We start from the raw sequence: 18192 nt of genomic DNA, 5'->3' as shown, positions 1-18192 counted from the left end.
CTGGCATTTTTGCTAGTTTTAGCACTTATGGGAAGTCATATCACGACAGTTTTAGAAGCCCCGAGTCCTGTTTCAATATATTAGTACATCTACACTTTAAGAACCATAACTGCGTGTGTATATGAGCCAGTTATGATACCAGTTGTCCACCGTAGGCACCGGCTATGATGATAGGATCCTGCTCTTCTGAGTGACTCTCATCAGCTCATCCTAAACTGTTCATGCGTCCTCGGGCGCAGCCCTGAGAGGAGTGAGTGCCCTGTGAAGTCTGTGCCCTTCATGACTGGTGGACTCCACTCTGTACAGCCTCAGAGTCTATCTTCAGGGCTCTGTAAGGACAATGGAAAGAAGCTATATGATACAACTTTATCCCCCTGCCAACAAACAGGCTGATTACATAGAACTTCGTGCAAGGTACTGGAAGTATCAATTGAGAAAGGAAAAATACACGACAAGAAGGAGGTTTCCACATAATACTGCTTAAATAATGCTTGCTGCACTAGAGACATGTGAAAGGAAAAAGGAAGAAGGCTGAAATTAAAGTAGATAAAGGCCCCCTCTGCAGACCCATGTCTTCTAAAATCTGGTCCATTGACGGAGGAAAAGAAATGGAACTATACAGCCCCCATCAGACTCTGCTGCCAGCCTCTTCCATCTCCACAGTGGTTCAATGTGATTCATCTGCTGATAGTTCACCTTAACAATCAGATTGGTTGGATTCATTTTTCATTTTATCTATTTTTATGTATATATGTATGTGGTGTGTGTGTGTGTGTGTGTGTGTGTTTACATGAGTTCATGTATTATCACGCATGTGTTGAGATGAAAACACAGTTTTCAGGAGTAGTTCTCCTTCTCCACCATTTGAGTGCCAGGTGTCAAGTACCTTTACCCACTGAGCCATCGTCCAGCACTTGACTAGACTTTAAATGGCTTAGAAAACACTGTAGAGGTGTTTTCGAAGAGACAGCATGAGGAAAGAAGACCCATTCTGAATGTAGGTGTTAACAGCCTGTATCTGTTACTTTTCTGTTGTCTTTCTTAGGGTTTCTATTGCTGGGATAAAACACTAGGACCAAAAGCATCTGGGGAAGACATAACATATTTACTACTGTTTATAACTCTTGGGTCATATTCAGTCACTGTGAGAACTTGACAGAAACCTAAGAGCAGGAACTGAAGCAGAGGTCATAAAGCAACACTGATTACAGGCTTGCTCCACATAGCCTGCTCACCCTACTGTCTTACACAACTCAGAACCACCCATTGGTGAGTACTCCCACATCAATCATTAATCAGTAACACGATGGAGGCATTTTCTTCCAGCTTGTCGTTCTTCCCTAATAACTCTAGCTTGTGTCAAATTGACCCAAAAAAGGGCATGGACATATTATTTTAACTTATGATTCCAGGGGCACAGGGGTCAAAGATGGAAAGACCTGGCTACAGGTCATTCACACACATAGAAGCATAAAGAACAAGCAGGAAGTAGAGTGGAGTTACACTATCTCAGTGTTCACCCCTACTAAATGCAACTCATTAGCAAGATTCTACCTCCATAATCTCCCAAAGCAGCACAGCCAACAGGGTATCAAATGTTCAAGTACATGAGCCCACATGGTATGTTTCTTATTCATACTACCACGTATCCCAAGGTATTGAATAAAAGGGTGAATAAAAAGAATCAAACAAATAGAAAACAGCCAGAGACTTTGCCAAAACATGGATGGCCTTTAGCCCAGTTGCTCACAGAGTCCCAACAGGACCTCTCACGTTCTCTCCTATGGGCACTGCCCCAAGCTCCTGGACTTCCCCGCCATAATGGACTGTGTACAGTCAAACTGTAAGCCAAAATAAACTCTTCCTTCTTTAAACTGATTTTGACAGGCATTTTGTCTCAGCAACAAGACAACTAATACATGAACAAAAGAGAGTAAAAAGGAAAAGAACACATGTTAAGATGGGAAAGGAATGGATACCTTTTTGATTGCAAAAAAAAAAAAAAAAAAAAAAAAAAAAAAAAAAAAAAACCAGACCCGGTTGGATCTTTGGGAAACAGTATGTGCTGATTGGGAAAGGGAAGATGAGTCTTCTCTAATCATCTGCATGAAATCTAGACTGCCACAAAATATAGTATGGGGTAAGATGTGTGGCACATAAGTAAACAAAATTTCAATTAAAGCATTCATGAAAGAATGTGAATGCTCCCGGATGTGTTCTAGGGCACCAGAGTGAGGAAAACCACAGAATGCCAGTCATCTATGTATGGTGTGTCTGTCAAAACCCATGAGCTGTCCTGTACTCTGCCCCAGAGAACCTACTCAAAAATCATCCTTGCCTGCCCCAAGAGTCTCTGTTAGAAAACACACGGCATGGGACAAGAGGAGACGGCCACTAGAGTGAAGGATTAGGCACTCTTACCAGGCTCGTTACTTGCTACCTGAACAAACTACAGACTACAGCTATTCTACTTGTTTTTCTCTGAGAATGGCAGGTTAACATTTTGATGAGGTAACAAATAAATGCTCCAATTTATGCCCACGTCCCCAGTCTGTTAGTAACAGCATTTTTTTTCACTAATGAAATGTGTTCATTTGAAAATCAATTATACCCTGCCCCTAAAGATTGAGAACTCAGTCTTACTTTTAATAGCTAAAAGTTCTATGCTTACTTTGGTTGGTTGGTTGGTTGGCTGGCTGGTTTGGTTTCGTGAGACAGGGTTTCTCTGTGTAGCCCTGGCTACCCTAAAACTTACTCTGTAGACCATCATAGGTGGCCTTGAAAATAGAGATCTGCCTGTCTCTGCCTCCCAAGTGCCGGGATTAAAAGTGTGCTATCACTGCCCAGCTGCTAAAAGTTCTTCTGCTTAAAGTCTATCCAGTGGGCAGATCAGAGAGCTATGGTAAACAGCACATATTTTCTTAGGTTAAATCCTCAGGGACCCATCTGAGATGTGGAGATACATTGTTTATAGCCAGAAAGGAACACAAATCAGTCAGCCCAGTGACCCTGTATTTATAAAGAATCATTTCTAAAAATAACAGCAACGCCCTTTGAAAATCTCAGTCTATTCTCAAAGGCTATGCTGTTTAATCACCATAATAATGCTGTAGATGGAAAATAGCATCCCATAGGGTGAAGGTCCCCCAGCTACTGCTGAACACCAACCTTCAGAAAAAAAAAAAAACAAAGAATGCATGTGGGGTTCTTCCTGCCTTACCTTCCCTGCTAGGAGGCAAAAAGCTGCAAATAAACTTATATCAGCTGCTCTCCCTTTTCTCGGCTAACGTCCAACATCCAATTAATCTCCCTAATGTTTGTTTCAGGGGGAAGAAGACTCATCTGGAAACCAGAGACAGTCATAATAGAGCATTAATAAGAGCCTAATTTCTGCAAATGCTCTGCCCCTGCCTTTGTCTCAGGTGTGACAATCCATCCCTGGTGTGCAAAAGGCAGATAGTACAGGATGAGTTAGGCTCTGGGGTACAAATAATTACAACACAATTCTGCAGTCCTTGTTAATGGGTCTCCGTGTAAGAAAGCAAGACTTATCTGCCTTCCTCAGCCCCACAAGCGTTATTGGTTGTGAAAAAGGTATTTGGCACAAATTAACTTTCTCTTGTTTGAAAGCCAGAGCATGAAAAGAGAATCCTTTGCACCTCTGAGGGTGGGGTAATAAAGACACCACAAGTTATAGTTGGGATCAATCTGCCTAGGAAGGAATGGCTCTAAGCAAACTATTTCCATTATTTCCACTACAGAAAAGATCCTTTCAGGCTCTTGTATAATCATGGTAAAAATAATAATTCTAATATCCCCAGTGACCCTCCAAAAGTTTGCGGAATACAGGTGCTACTCTGAGAGAAAGTCAACAGATGAAGTCAGGTGCTCCCTGACTTCGGTGAGGTGTTCCTTCTACAGTACGGAGATTAGTCTACCGAGATGCCCTATCGGCCCTTCAATCAGCATAAAGATATGACTGTGACATTCTATATTGTGCTAGGCATCATGGAGAGAGAAATACAAAATCTAGCAGGAAAAAGGACAAGCAAAACATTTGCGACCACTAACTAGGTAAGATCAAAGGACATGGCTGGGATTTTGTTATAGCTTGTCTTCCTGAGGTCCATATGTTAGAAGCTTTCCCTAATGTACCAATATTAAAAAACAGTGAAGCTTGTAAGAGGTAGACATTAATAAGAAGTGACTGGATCCTTAAAATAGATTAATGTTTTTTTTTTCTCTAAGTCCTGGGAGAACGGGTTGCAGAAAGAGAGCAAGCCTGGACTCTTCTAGTTACACGCATGCCCCTTCTGCACTCAGCCGGTCCCCTTCTGCTTGTAGGACACATCGTGACACAGCCACAGTCCCCTTAGGAAAACTCATCTCCTGCAGGAATTCGGAGAACTATGAGAATCATAAGCCCAGTAAACCTTTTTCCTTTCTAAGTATGTAGTCTCAGGTATATTGATACAGAGCTGAAAACTGATAAAGTTGGTGTGGTTTAAGGTTCAGAAGACTGCAGAAAGTCCGGGTCTGGGAAAATGTCTAGCCACTAGAAAGAAGTGATAGAAAGAGAAATCCTAAGCTGGAGATTAAAGGCCATGAAGAATCAAACTCAAGGTGCAGTCTGAATGCCTGAACTCCAGTTTTAGTGCTGGCATGTTACATAGGCTGTGTCTTCTCTGGGCCTCTGAAAGACTGAAAGTAATGGAACCAGCTCATGGGGTTGTCCTGTGGTCAGTTACTAGACCATGCAAACTTCTTAGTGTCTGGTAATATCAGTTATGCAAAAAAAAATGCAATCTATAATTTAGAGGAAGAATACCCCAATGAATAAGCTAGAGAGCGAGCCGGGTCTGTAGGATCCCTCACAATGTAGCTATCCTTAGGGCGAACGATATTCATAAGAGGATTCCCAGACCTCTCCAGCTTCCTGTGGTGCTCATCAAGCACCACGTTCTCTGACGAGTAGAGAGTGTAAGCTAAGAACACTCTGAACCATAAAAACTATGTCCCATTTAAAATCACCAAACTGTCATTCTAATGAGATGACAGAGTTTATATATTAAACATTGACTGTAAGTGTCTGAGAATCCATGAGTTTTCTCAAATAATGGGCAACTCTGAACATGCTTACTACACCAAGTTGCTACCTAGGAGACACCCTTCTTCAGACCCTCACATTAATAACAGGAGTTGTCAGAGATGCCACATGTCATATGTCTCTCAAGATGTTTCAAGTGCCTATGAAAAAAATCTTAGAATTTAGTTTAATCAATTTTGAGAGAGTCTTTGCATGTGTCAGACAGGCAGGAAAGAGAACGGTGAGGAGGTGAAAGAAGGAAAATCCAGATGGACTTCATCGACCAGGATCAAGACTTCAGGGAGTCTGATCCCAGGAGGTTGAGTCCCAAAAAATTTAAACACAGTATAATTTGGAAAAAAATGTTTCCTGTTGCAATACAATCCCTAGTAAACAAGAAAGCATAATTACACCGAAACAACTCAGGGTATATGTCATGTCTTCCAAGAAGATGGGTTCCAGATATTGGCTACATGTACTATCTTAAGGGCCTAAAGAAATCTGGCCTGATTTTGACCATACCAATAGCATAGAGGTCATTTGGGCAATTAGCCACATCTGTTCCTTGTTGTGGGATCTTGGGGGAGCCTCTGACTATACAGATAATGTAAGGGTCATTTAGATTACTAGCCACACCTGGTCCTGGTTGAAGGCGCTTGATATGACGTGGCCCAACAGATAATGAAGATCATCAGGCTATTAATCATTTCTAACTCCCAGATTTCTAGATGGAAAAATAGGTTTTACATCTTTCCTATTGGGAAGAAATCTTGTGCGCTTAACATTCCTGGTTTCTCTGGAGACCTCTGGGCACAAGCACCTTCATACTATGCTTTCAACACAACTCTACTAAAAATTATGAGATATAAATATTAATTACATGAAATTCTCACATGCAGGAAGGAGTTACAGCACTGCCAGACACCTTTGTATTGGCATTGAAAAAGCTCCACAATTCATCACTTCTAGAGAGACAGGTTTTGAGGTTTTACTATCAAGTTTTAATGAGATAAACTTTTGTAAGATAAGTTATCATATAAATAGAATAGATTAAATTACTGATATAGATTCAATAGATATAGATGCAAATGTGTAACCCCAGTACATAAAACGTGAGCACCCATCCTACATATTATGGGGTGAGAAGGAAGATAGTCTAGCCTTATCTAAAATCAGTCAGAAATGGCGAAATGTTTTAGGGTGATGTACGAGTAATAAAAACTCAGAGTCAGAAATTGGGGTTCAATCTGAAAATCTGAAAAAGCAAAACAACTAACCACTGGCTCTTACCTCGACCTCAGTCTGAAATGGCCATCCTGCATTCTGAAATCTCAGAGTGAGACTACGTCTGAGAGTTGTCCCCACCCACCCAGTCTTACATTCCTCTCTAGGGCTGAGATTAAAGGCATGCACCACCCAATTTCTATGGTAACTAGTGTGGCTACTGGGATCAAAGGTGTGTGTTACCATAACCTAGTCTGTAAGGCTGACCAGTGGGACTGTTTTACTCTCAGATCTTCAGGCAGTCTTTATTAATATACAGTTGAAATGCCACTACATCGGGGCATCCCATATTGGTACCCAGGATGACTGATGACACATTGACAAGAGAGTCCTAGGGTAGGGCAGTGCCAGAGTCACTGCAGAGAAGGATGTGGCAGAGATATGTCCTGAGAAACAGTGCATTTTCTGGGTTGTGAATCAGAGCTAGCAGATTTGTGATCAATTAAACTTGTAGTAAATTTCCTAAGATGAGTGTCATGCACCTGTGTCAATCAAATGACTGAAAAGTAAAACCTGGAGCTCAGACAGAATGCTTAAGTGTAAGACACATACTTGGGATTCATGGACAAGTCAAAGAGGAGCATGGGCATATATATGAGGTGACTTAATGGGAGGCGAAAGCTGGAACCTTGGGACACACTGAGGAGGCACCATGCAGGAAACTAATGGGACGTAATTGTACTGGAGAGGGAGGGAAAGGACAAAAGAACATAGAGACAAAGAGGTGCTCAGCACATGCAACACGTCAGAAAGCCAATGATTTTCCATTGCCCATTTCTATATTCCTTTACTAAAAGTTTGGGACAAATAATATCTGGAAAAAAAAATACTGATAGCAGTTCAAGAAGTATTGGTCCCTGTAGGGCCAGAGGATGGTGTCTTTCTGAAAGGTCAATCTGAGACATGCTCAGAGTGCTCGCTCATAGAGAGCAACCAGGACAAAGGACCATTGTAGCCAATGTCCTAGACTGTTGTGACTTTGGAGGCACAGAGAAAGCTGACCACTGTGAATGAGGGGGTCCGTAATGGGAGCTAGAGTTGCGGAGGAAAGCAACGTGTGTTCCTTATGAAGATCCAGAGGAGATGGAGAGGCTCCGGGGACATGGGAGCTGGGAGGGGGTTCTGGAGCTTAGGCAGCGGGAAGTGCAGCGAGCAAGAGGTGAACCAAAGAGAAAAGCAATGTTTCTTTACAAGGACTGGAAACACGTCTGACATTTCACTCTCTTACAGACAAGGGATACTTGTGCTTCCCTCCATTCCTCTCCCTAACTCACTGTCAGTTTTCTGTCAGTTGCTGTTTCAGATCAAGTTCTCAGAGACACAGATGTTCAGGTGGGCTTTATTGGTGGTCATGGGATGCATACCCACAGAGGAGAAAGTTGGGGGAAGGGGGCATGAAAGCTTTTTGAGACAAGCATGACTGGCTTTGGGACGGAAGGCACTTAAGTGGCAGCTTGGAAGAACAGCAAGAGAAACCGACGGGTTTCTGCATGTAGGCTGATGGGAGAGCTGATAGCATTTGCTGGTGACTTGAATGAGGAGTGTGAATCTTGCAGAGGACCAAGCAAGACCCGTGTAGTTTTGGAGAGAATGAAAATCAGCGATGCTGTGAGTTATTTGCTTACATTTGTAAGATGTGGTGTTGCGATTTGTTTAGTAAGAGGCTGAACGGCCAATATCTAGGCAGAAGAGAATAGGTGGGATTTCCAGGAAGAGAGAGGAACACTGGGAAGGGGGAAAGTGGGGACACCAGGAGACACAACAAGTCAGATGGACAGAATGGGAGAAAGGTAAAAGCCACGTAATAGAACATAGATTAATAAAAGCAGGTTATTTTAAGTTATAAGAGCTAGGCCAGATTAAAGGCCAAGCTTTCACAATTAAAAATGAGTCTCCGTGTCATTATTTGTGTGCTGGCAGCCCAAAGGAAAGTCTGATTGCACAGAAATACTCTGAAAAAGGAAGGGAAGCCAAGACAGCAGTCTTGTGGGTTTTGTTGTTATGTTGGTTTGTTTTGCTTTTACCAGGGGTGTGGGGATGAAAACCAGGGGTTCTGGTAAACAAACACATTCTATGATGGAAGGCTGAATTGTCTCCATGGAAGATAAAGACCATTAAATAACGTGGGAAGATCTCTGAATCATCCCAGCAATAGTGCGGACTTCTCGCCATTGCTTTGTTACCTAGTTCAGCATGCTGGAGCTTTCTACCAGTAACTGCAAGGGATGCTTTTCAAATCCTGGAGCTATTTAGATATTCTACTTTTCTCTTCTAAAATACTGGCAATAAAATCCAGCTTGCTTCATATTCTGAACTGCAAGAAGCCGAACACCATGCCTGGGATCAAATATTGTGCATAAGTAGAAGGGAACTTTGTCATAAAGAATGTGCATCCTGGGCTGCGGAATTTGTCACTCTGGCCCCTGGCTCACCAGTAAAAATCAAGTCACTTGCTGAATAAAACTTTCTTTTGGAAATACTCCAATTGGTACCAACATGGATGGAGAGTTGGGGATGGAACTGCTTACTTCTGCCCATGGGCTGCACCCCACAGTTCTCGCTCAGCAGGATTCCTGTCCAGCCATTTGTTTGCTCAGAGCTAACCATAGTTCTTCATGCTGGGATTGGAATTCTAAGGGAACAGGGGATGGTTTCTGTTGTTTAGCTTTCTGAGGCCCTGCAAATGTTCTTCCTCCCATTACTGACTTTGTGATGGTCACTGTTGGCCCCTACCTGGGACCATAGACCGTTTAGTGGCCTAAAGGAGCTCATGAATAAAATTTTGAGAATCCTTGAACATGAGAGGGCAAATAAGCAGCTTTCTTTTCACTTGTTTCAAATTAAAATTAAAATTTCTTTATATTGTAATTACCATCCACAAAGCACAGAGGGAAACAAAGCTAAAATACCAGTGTATCTGTATCTTGATCACCTTAAAAAGCATACACACGGGTTACTTGAATAAACTTGTCTAATTTTCAATGATTCTTCTGTTTCCAGATACCAGCCCACTTTCTTTTCCACACTGTCCTGGTTCCTCACCTCCCACAGAAAGGTTTGTTCCTACTTCTCCTTAGTCTATAGTCCTGACTAAACCTTAAGCAGCCTGTCCTTGTGAGCGAGAGAGAATGGTAGCTGAGCTAAGTGCCTCAAAGCAAAACAGGAACCTCAGTTACTTGGAACTTAATCTTGGCTCTACTTACTCTTTTGTATTTAAATACAGGATCAAAATATGTGTATTAGGAGTGTATTAAGTCCTACATTACATGGAGTGCGTGCACACACACACACACACACACACACACACACACACACACACCAAAGTACTGAACTAAGCAGAGCAGGATAGGTTTCTCCTGTGGACACGATTCTGAGTATGATGAACATTGAGCAGGAATGCATCTCCTTTAATCTAACACAGACCAGTGTCACCACGGCTCCTGAGGGAAATGAGAGCTGATTGATTGCAGGGTAGGAAGCATCACTGCACAGACATCAGCTGGGAGCAATTGAAGAGGTGGGGATGCTCAGTTCACACATGTGAACATGCTTGATAATCTGTGATCTCTAGGGCACTGACCATGGAACTGCTTAATTTACAGCTTTGTTGACATGCATTGATTAATAAAGAGGCCTCCTATGAAATAATCAAATCTCTTGTACACTTGTGTTACATCTCATTTATTCCATACTGTATCTTGGGACACAAAGATTATTATCTGAGGTTGCAAGGCATTAGATCCAATCGATGAGTTTATTTTTCATAATTTTTCTAGAATTAATGTTTTATGCATATAGGTTCATGTTTTTAAAAGGCCATGTTACCAGCCTAATGATTTATGCCAGGATAGAGGATAGTCTGACATTCAAGTAACCTTTTTGTTGTCATTGTTGTTGTTGTTGTTGCTGTTGTTGTGTTGTTTTGGTTTTGGTTTTGGTTTTTGAGACAAAAGTCTTTCTATGTAGCCCTGGATGACCGGAAACTCACTCTGTAGACTGTTCCGGCCTTGAACTCACAGATAATATGCCTGCTTCTGCCTCCCCAGTGCTAGGATTAAAGACATGTACAATCACTCCCAGCCTGGTTCTTCAAGCAACCTTTTACATAAGATATAAAATTGGGAGGTTAGAAAATACAATTTGCCAAATATCATCAGTTCATATTTCTTTGGAAAATAGAACTTATGACTTTAGTAATAAAATTTATAAATTAAAGCCATTATAGTGTAAAATAAACATCATAAATATTTGGCTTCCTTCTTAAAAGGGAATCGTAGGAGGCAGTGCTTTACAAATGCATGTTTCTAGTGTAAACATATGAAAGTCAACAAAATTAATAAATCTGAGCTTTACACATAAAAGAAAAGACCAGAGCTTTCTTGGGATATCAGTTGAAGCATTATGTCTCCCTTTGTTTCTAGAAAATAGCTCCAGTGATTGTTTTCCTGACAATACTTCTAAATCTTCAACGCAATGCAAATACAAATGCAAATCCTACTAAATGTCCAGGTCAGCTCCATCCTCTCCGTCAGCCATACACACACTTCATTCACAGAAATATCTATGCATCCACATAAACCAATTCTAGGTAAGTGTCTACCTTCTTCCTGCATTTCCCTTTGTGTCCTTCTTCTCGACTATTTTTTTTCACATCTTCACACAAATAGAGCATAGCCCAAGTCAAAAGCATTTTTGCTTAAAGCCATTAGGTTTTGCCTAAGAGCTCAGGCAGTAGGCCCAAGAACAAGGATGCTCAGGGCAAGTGTACTAAAACTCAGGTGCTGTTTATATGTAGACTTCTCTTGCCTTTGCTTCCTTGATCCTTGACATGGACCAGCAAGTATTCTTCTGTGACAGGATCCTGAGGAGATAGATCCTTGGGTCAGAAATAAAGAAAATAGAAGATGCAAAAAACAAAAGAACTTATTTAGAAGTACAGCATCTTATATACAGTTTTTTCTTGAAAAAAAACTGAGAAAATAAACAACATAATTTTTTAAACTATCATACAATGGGATGAAGTCAGTGGGAAGATAATCAAGCTAAGCTGTGCAAGAATATAGAGATCTCAATGTGACCAGAAACCAAGCATTCCATGGTTTCAGAACGGATAACCATAGCTCTTTAGGATGGAAGAGTTGGGGTCTCAGGATCTGAAGCCACAGTTCACCAAGACCCTTGCCCAGGCAATTACTGGCTCTACCAAGCATGTTCCTGGTTTGGAGAAGGAGCATGTTTCTTCTCTATACAACAGAGCCTTGGGGAAAGCCTCTGGTCAGTCTAGTACTCCTCAGATCCTCAGTAGTAACTAGAGAGAGTTGTTAGAGAATAGCTGGGTATTTGGGGGTTGAAGTAGTCTAGTTTTGTCATTGCTCCTCCGCACGTGTGAGTTCTGGGACTTAATGGGAAAGCATATATCATGTTTCTGTGTCCAGGTAAAATTTAGTACAACTGGGAAACTGACTTTAATCACATTTAAACAGACACGCCACAAATTCAGCTGACTTTGGTGGTCCCTTAGAAGAGGAATCAGAATAAGTGAGGCCCAGACTGACACTGGGCACTGAGGACCTGTAGCTGCCTATGCTAGACCTAGACCAGCCAGAAAAGGCCTTTCTGTATCAGGTGTAGACAGTCAAGAGAAACAGGAACTGCCAGTTAGCTCGTATTCCTTCTGTTTGGTTCTTTCCAGCACAGTCTCAGGACTAATGACACAGCTTGTTCTTGATCTTTCTTTACAGTCCATTATAGTTCCTAGTCCCTCAGCATCTACGTCTATGTAACACCTGTTTATTTTTACTACCAAGACATATCACCTAACTTCCTAACAGAGTAACCACAGTAGTTAGGATTACAAATTGTCTCAAAAAAAAAGAAAGGAAGGAAGGAAGGAAGGAAGGAAGGAAGGAAAGAAAGAAGGAAAGAAGGAAGGAAGGAAGGGAACATTTTTGCCTCTGTAATGACACTTTCAGTAGAGATACTTCCCCTGGTCTTAGAGGACAGAACAATCTCCTATGACTTCCCAAACTGTCAGTCTGATAATTGTCTTTTTCTTGAATCTCTTCCATTCCCATAAACTATGACTCATTTCACCAACCACAAACAACGCTTTCCTCAGAAAATTGGCAAAAATCTAAATCAACCTCAGACAGAAAGTCAGGCCACATGAGTCATGAGTGGAAAATGGTGGCTCTTCACTTGCTTGGTCTTATTTTAAAATCCTTTTATTGAGTCTTTTAAAAATAAATTACAAAATCTATCAGCATCAGTAAAGGAGGGGGAGATGATTCTGCTTATCAAATGGAAAGGCTAGTATATAGAGCCACAGACAAATGCATTGCTCTTTGGTCTTCATAGATTGAGAGACACTCTCACAAGCAGATAACACACCTTAGCCATCTCTTTGACCAGTGAGCATGATCTTACAATCAGAATCAGCAACATCCCCATGATATTCCATAGTTTGACATGCAGAAAGAAACACTATAAACATATCAAATCACAGAAAAAAAAATCAATCAAGATGAATCAGTCTCAATTCAGAACAAATACAAGAGCAACCACATATGTAGAATAAACAGTACTAAAGCTTAAAGCTCACATCAAACCCCCACACACTAATAGTGGGAGACTTCAACATCCCACTCTCCACAATAGACAGGTTAACCAGGCAGAAACTTAACAGAGAAATAAGAGAACTAGCAGATGTCATGACTCAAATGGACTTAACAGACATCTATAGAACATTTCATCCTAACATAAAATAATATACCTTCTTTTCATCACCACATGGAACTAAATATTATAACTATAATTTTTTGCTTGATAACTGTTTTGTTGTGTGTAATCTTGCTATGTTAGAGTTAAAACCTTCCTTTTTATTTAGACAGAAAAGGGGAGGTGATGTGGGATTCCTCTCTGTATGCTCTGAATATGTTTTATTACCATTGGTTGATAAAGAAGCTGCTTTGGGCCTATGGAAGCACAGAATAGACCACAGCAGGAATTCCAAGCAGAGATAGAGGAGAAATGAAGGCAGAGTCCGGGAGATGCCATGTAGCTGCTGAAGAAGACAGATGCTGAAGAACCTTACTGCGAAACCACGAGCCTCATGGAAGTACATAGATTATTAGAAATGGGTTAATTCAAGATGTAAGAATTGGCTAATAAGAATCCTAAGCTAAAAGGTCAAGCAGTGTTTTAATTAATAGTTTCTGTGTAATTATTTCAAGTCTCGGCAGTCAGGAAATGAATGAGCAATCTCCTACTACAGAGTACAGATATAAACAGAGAGTTCTCAACAGAAGAATCTCAAATGGCCGAAAAGCACTTAAGGAAATGTTCAACATCCTTAGCCATTAGAGAAATGCAAATCAAAATGATTCTGAGATACCATCTTACACCTGTCAGAATGGATAAAACACCAATGATAGCTTATGCTGGAGAGGATGTGAGAATATTCCTTTATTGCTGGTGGGGATGCAAACTTGTACAACCACTTTGGAAATTAGTATGGTGGTTTCTCAGATAATTGGGAATCAACCTACCTCAAGACCCAACAATACCACTCATGGGCATATACCCAAGGATACTCAATCATACTACAAGGACATTTATTCAACTATATTTATAGTGACATTATTTGTAATAGCTAGAACCTGAAAAAAAACCTAGATGTTCCTCAACTGAAGAATGGATAAAGAAAATGTGATACATCTACACAATGGAGTACTATTCAGTGGTAAAACAATGCCAACTTGAAATTTGCATGCAAATGGATGGAATTAGAAAAGAAGCATCCTGAGTGAGGTAACTCAGACCCAGAAAGATGAATATAGTATGCACTCACTCAAAGTGGACGCTAGCTTTAAAGCAAAGGATAAGGAGCCTATAGTTCACGACCCCAGAGAAACTAAGTAACAAGGAGAACCTTAAAAGAAACATATATAGAGGCCCCTGGAAAGAGGAAATAGACAAGGTCTCCTGAGAAAATTGGGAGCATGGGGGTGGGGAGAAAAGGTAGGGCAAAAGGGAAGGAAGAGGGGAGAAGGGGTGGAAAAAGAACTTGAGCGAACTGGATGATCCAGATGGGGCAAGGACAGAGATGGAGAACAAGAACAGAGGGAGTCGTTATGGGGCTAGAAAGAAACCTTGTACTAGAGAAATTCCCAGGAATCCACAAGGATGACCCCACCCTAAGACCCTAAGCTATAATGGAAAGGGTACCTGAACTAGCCTTGCCCTGTAGTAAGATTGATAACTATCTTAAATGTCACCATAGAACCTTAATCCAGCAACTGATGAAAACAGATGCAGAGACCTACAGCAGAGCCCTGGACTGAGCTTCCAAAGTCCAGATGAAGAGTGGGAGGAGTGAGAGGAGTGAGAATGTGAGCAAAGAGGTCGAGACCATGATGGAGATTCCCACTGAAACAGGATTTAGCCCTACTGCTTGTAGTGGCTTTTTGGAATCCATTCTCTTTGAAGGGATACCTTTCTCAGCCTAGATATAGTAGGGAGGGCCTTGGTCCTGCCTTAAAGCAACATCCTAGACTTTGTTGACTCCCCATGGGAAGCCTTATCCTCTCTACAGAATGGATGGGGGTGGGATTTGGTGAAGTTCGAAGGAGCAAGACAAGGGGAGGGAGTGGGAAATGGGGTTGATCCGTAAAATGAGAAAAGATATTTTTTAAAACAAATAAATTTTTTTAAAAATTCATTTCTCTCATTGTTTTATAAGACCTAAGTCCAAATCTCCAAACTGAGATGCTCCAATTGAATATTCTGCAGTACATTTTACATCAGGATTCTGAGCCTCGGATCGGTCTATACAGCTCTAACATTAGAATGTTTCATCCAGTTCCTTTCTATATCCTAAGGTAAAGGCCATTACAGAGTTTTTTGTGGTGTCCATAGCCTTCATAAATTATCCCTAGGTATCAGAAATAGTAGTGAGAAAACAAAGATAAAAATAAGATCACTGATCTAAGAGAGGACAGGGGTTAGTAGTCTAATGTGGTGGTTTTCACATCAACTGGCTCTCAGTTCAGTCACAGAAGTATCAGCATAGCTCTTCCCAAGTTACCATTTCACAAAAGTAGTTGATCATGCTATCGAAAATAAAAATTTACAATCGCCTTTAATTACAATCAATAAAACAAGAATGCTATTCCTTTGACGCCATCATACCATGTCTGTCGTGTAATTAATACATCGAAGATAGCAACTGATTACATTTTTGCACGTGTTTCTGATCGTGTCATAAAATCTTATGGACTGCCATGGGGAAAAAAATGCCAAGAAAAAGGGAGAATCGATCAATAGAATGACAGAATAGGGAGCTCATGCATAAGCGGATAAGCCCACCCTAAATAGGGGTGGGATACCCATACACTGAGCACTCATCCTCACTTCTGCCTTTTTTAATACTCAATGAGCCAGTGCAGATTCTCCACAGAGATCCCGCACTCCATTTCTTGCTCTCACAGATAGTCTCTGTTATCTTTAGATGAGATAACTTGATTGTGGCAGCAGAGTAGAAGCTAGGTAAAGTGAGAGCAAGATTAACATCCAAAAGAAGCCAGTTGGTGGAGAAAGACTGGAAACCATTCCTAACTTGGGCCATATACAACAAACATATCATGCTCCAGAAAAGACCCTAATGGACAAGTATGTGAGAGGCAAGTGTTGTGTAAATGATCTATAAAGGGTTGGGGTCCTGTTGGCCCAGTCCTTTGCTTGAGAGTACTTTCCTTTTCTTATAAATCTCTCCTTCTAACCATGTGCTCCTGGTCCAATTCTTAAAGCTGGGTCACAAGTGTCTTCCCTTTAGACTCAGATCTGAGCCTATTACAATACCAAAACTACGCCTAAAAGGACAAACTTTTTTCTTTCCCTTTCCTTGAATGGAATACAGTTCGCCCAATTACATGAACTCTATTTTTTTTTTTTTTTTTTTTTTTTTTTTTTTTTTGGTTTTTCGAGACAGGGTTTCTCTGCAGCTTTTTTAGAGCCTGTCCTGGAACTAGCTCTTGTAGACCAGGCTGGCCTCGAACTCACAGAGATCCACCTGCCTCTGCCTCCCGAGTGCTGGGATTAAAGGCGTGCGCCACCACCGCCCGGCTTTACATGAACTCTATTTCATACCTCCACTTTGCTTTTGTCAAGCAGTCTTCTGAGAGGTCTACTTCAGGAAACTACTGTCTGGGCTCTTTGCTCCTTTGCAATGGATGTTTGTTGCCATGGGAACAACATGGATGGCCTCCGCTTTGGACAAGACTCATTGAAACTCTTTATGGAATGGAATTACTCTCAGTCATTTCTCTTGGTTTTCTGCAGCAGAGGCTGATATTCATCCCCCAGCTAAGTGAATAAGTTTGGATAATTAACATAAGAGTGTCCGTGCTGATGTGGCATAAACACAGGGAGTCAGATCTCTACTTTTAGACAGGCTTATCTAGGCTCTATGGAGAAACAATATTGCACTGCCAGAGTGGAGCAAAACGGATTCTCTGAGGTGGGGTATCATGTACAGTTCTGAGCACTATTGGGTTCATCAGGTACCAGGATCAGTGACTTGCTGAGGCCCGAAGGCATACTGTCGGGGTAAAGTGGACACTGACGTGCCATGATGGAGATTCTGTGCTGATTCTGCAGTGGCTCAGCATGGTACCATTCATTTTCAAGGGCTGAATTGTAAATTGTAAAAGTAAGAGGTTTGGATTGAATTAGTGCCCCAACCATTTTCAGACTTCAAATTCTAATTAGGACTCACACCTAGATCCTTCCTTGGGTAGGTCTTTTCAAATTGTGTTTTGTGATATGCTAATCTCACCAGGGCTGGGGCTGGTTGATAGGAGGAGACATCTGGGTATCCAGCTTGAGTTTATGGACCTGCCAAATGCTACTGCCCCTGTGCAGTGTTTCCAGTCAGTCTTGTCGGAGGATGAATGGCTGTGCACGCAGCAATCAAGTGGTAATTAATGACTAAGCTCCCGGATGCTGCCCACACACAGCAAGTCCAGACATCATGACAAATGGACAGGACCACATTCTTGGCATGTTTTTCTCTCAAATTCAGAATCCCTTACTGAGAAATAGGGCCCAATGGCCCAGCACAGCTCTGAAGAACCTTCCTGTCGTGGATCCTCTGTTCTGGTCAGTGGCTGAGAGTGACTGACACTTTCCATGACAGCTCCTTATGGCCACGACCAGAGCCTTTTAACGAAACAGGGTCTAAGACACTATTGCAGTCATTTTAGTTTAGTATATCTTTCTAGCGTGTTTCTTGGCAAAATTCGCATCCTACAGAGCTCTGCCACTCAAAGTTTAGTGGCTTTTAATAAAAGTCAGTGAAACTATTGGGAGTTAAATGTACTGAATTTTCATCCTCCCAGGGGAAAATCAAACAATACAACCACTAGCAGTCAATCCCAGTTCCCCACCCCCTTTTCCAAACACTGGGCATAGATCCCCTTCCTCTTTATTTCTAAATAGTTCCATATTTTTCAGAAGTTTATTTTGCCTAAATAGAATTATGTAGTATGTTGTCTTTTATGACTGGCTATATACTTCTTTCATTCAACATAGTGTTTTGTAATATTTCTATTTGTTTCATAAATTCATATAATGTATTTTATTCATATTTATCTCCCCATAAATATGTTCCCCCTCATAACCCATTCCAGATCCATCACTCACCCCAACACTCCCTCCCACCCACTAGAGTGTGGTCTACGTGCCAGAGGCCACAACCTTAAGAAAATAAACAAACAAACAAATAAATAAATAAATAAATAAATAAATAAATAAATAAATAACTC

Source organism: Arvicola amphibius, chromosome 5 (assembly GCF_903992535.2).
Source record: "Arvicola amphibius chromosome 5, mArvAmp1.2, whole genome shotgun sequence".
NCBI classification, from domain to species: Eukaryota; Metazoa; Chordata; class Mammalia; order Rodentia; family Cricetidae; genus Arvicola; species Arvicola amphibius.
Note: the sequence above shows the minus strand (reverse complement) of the source record.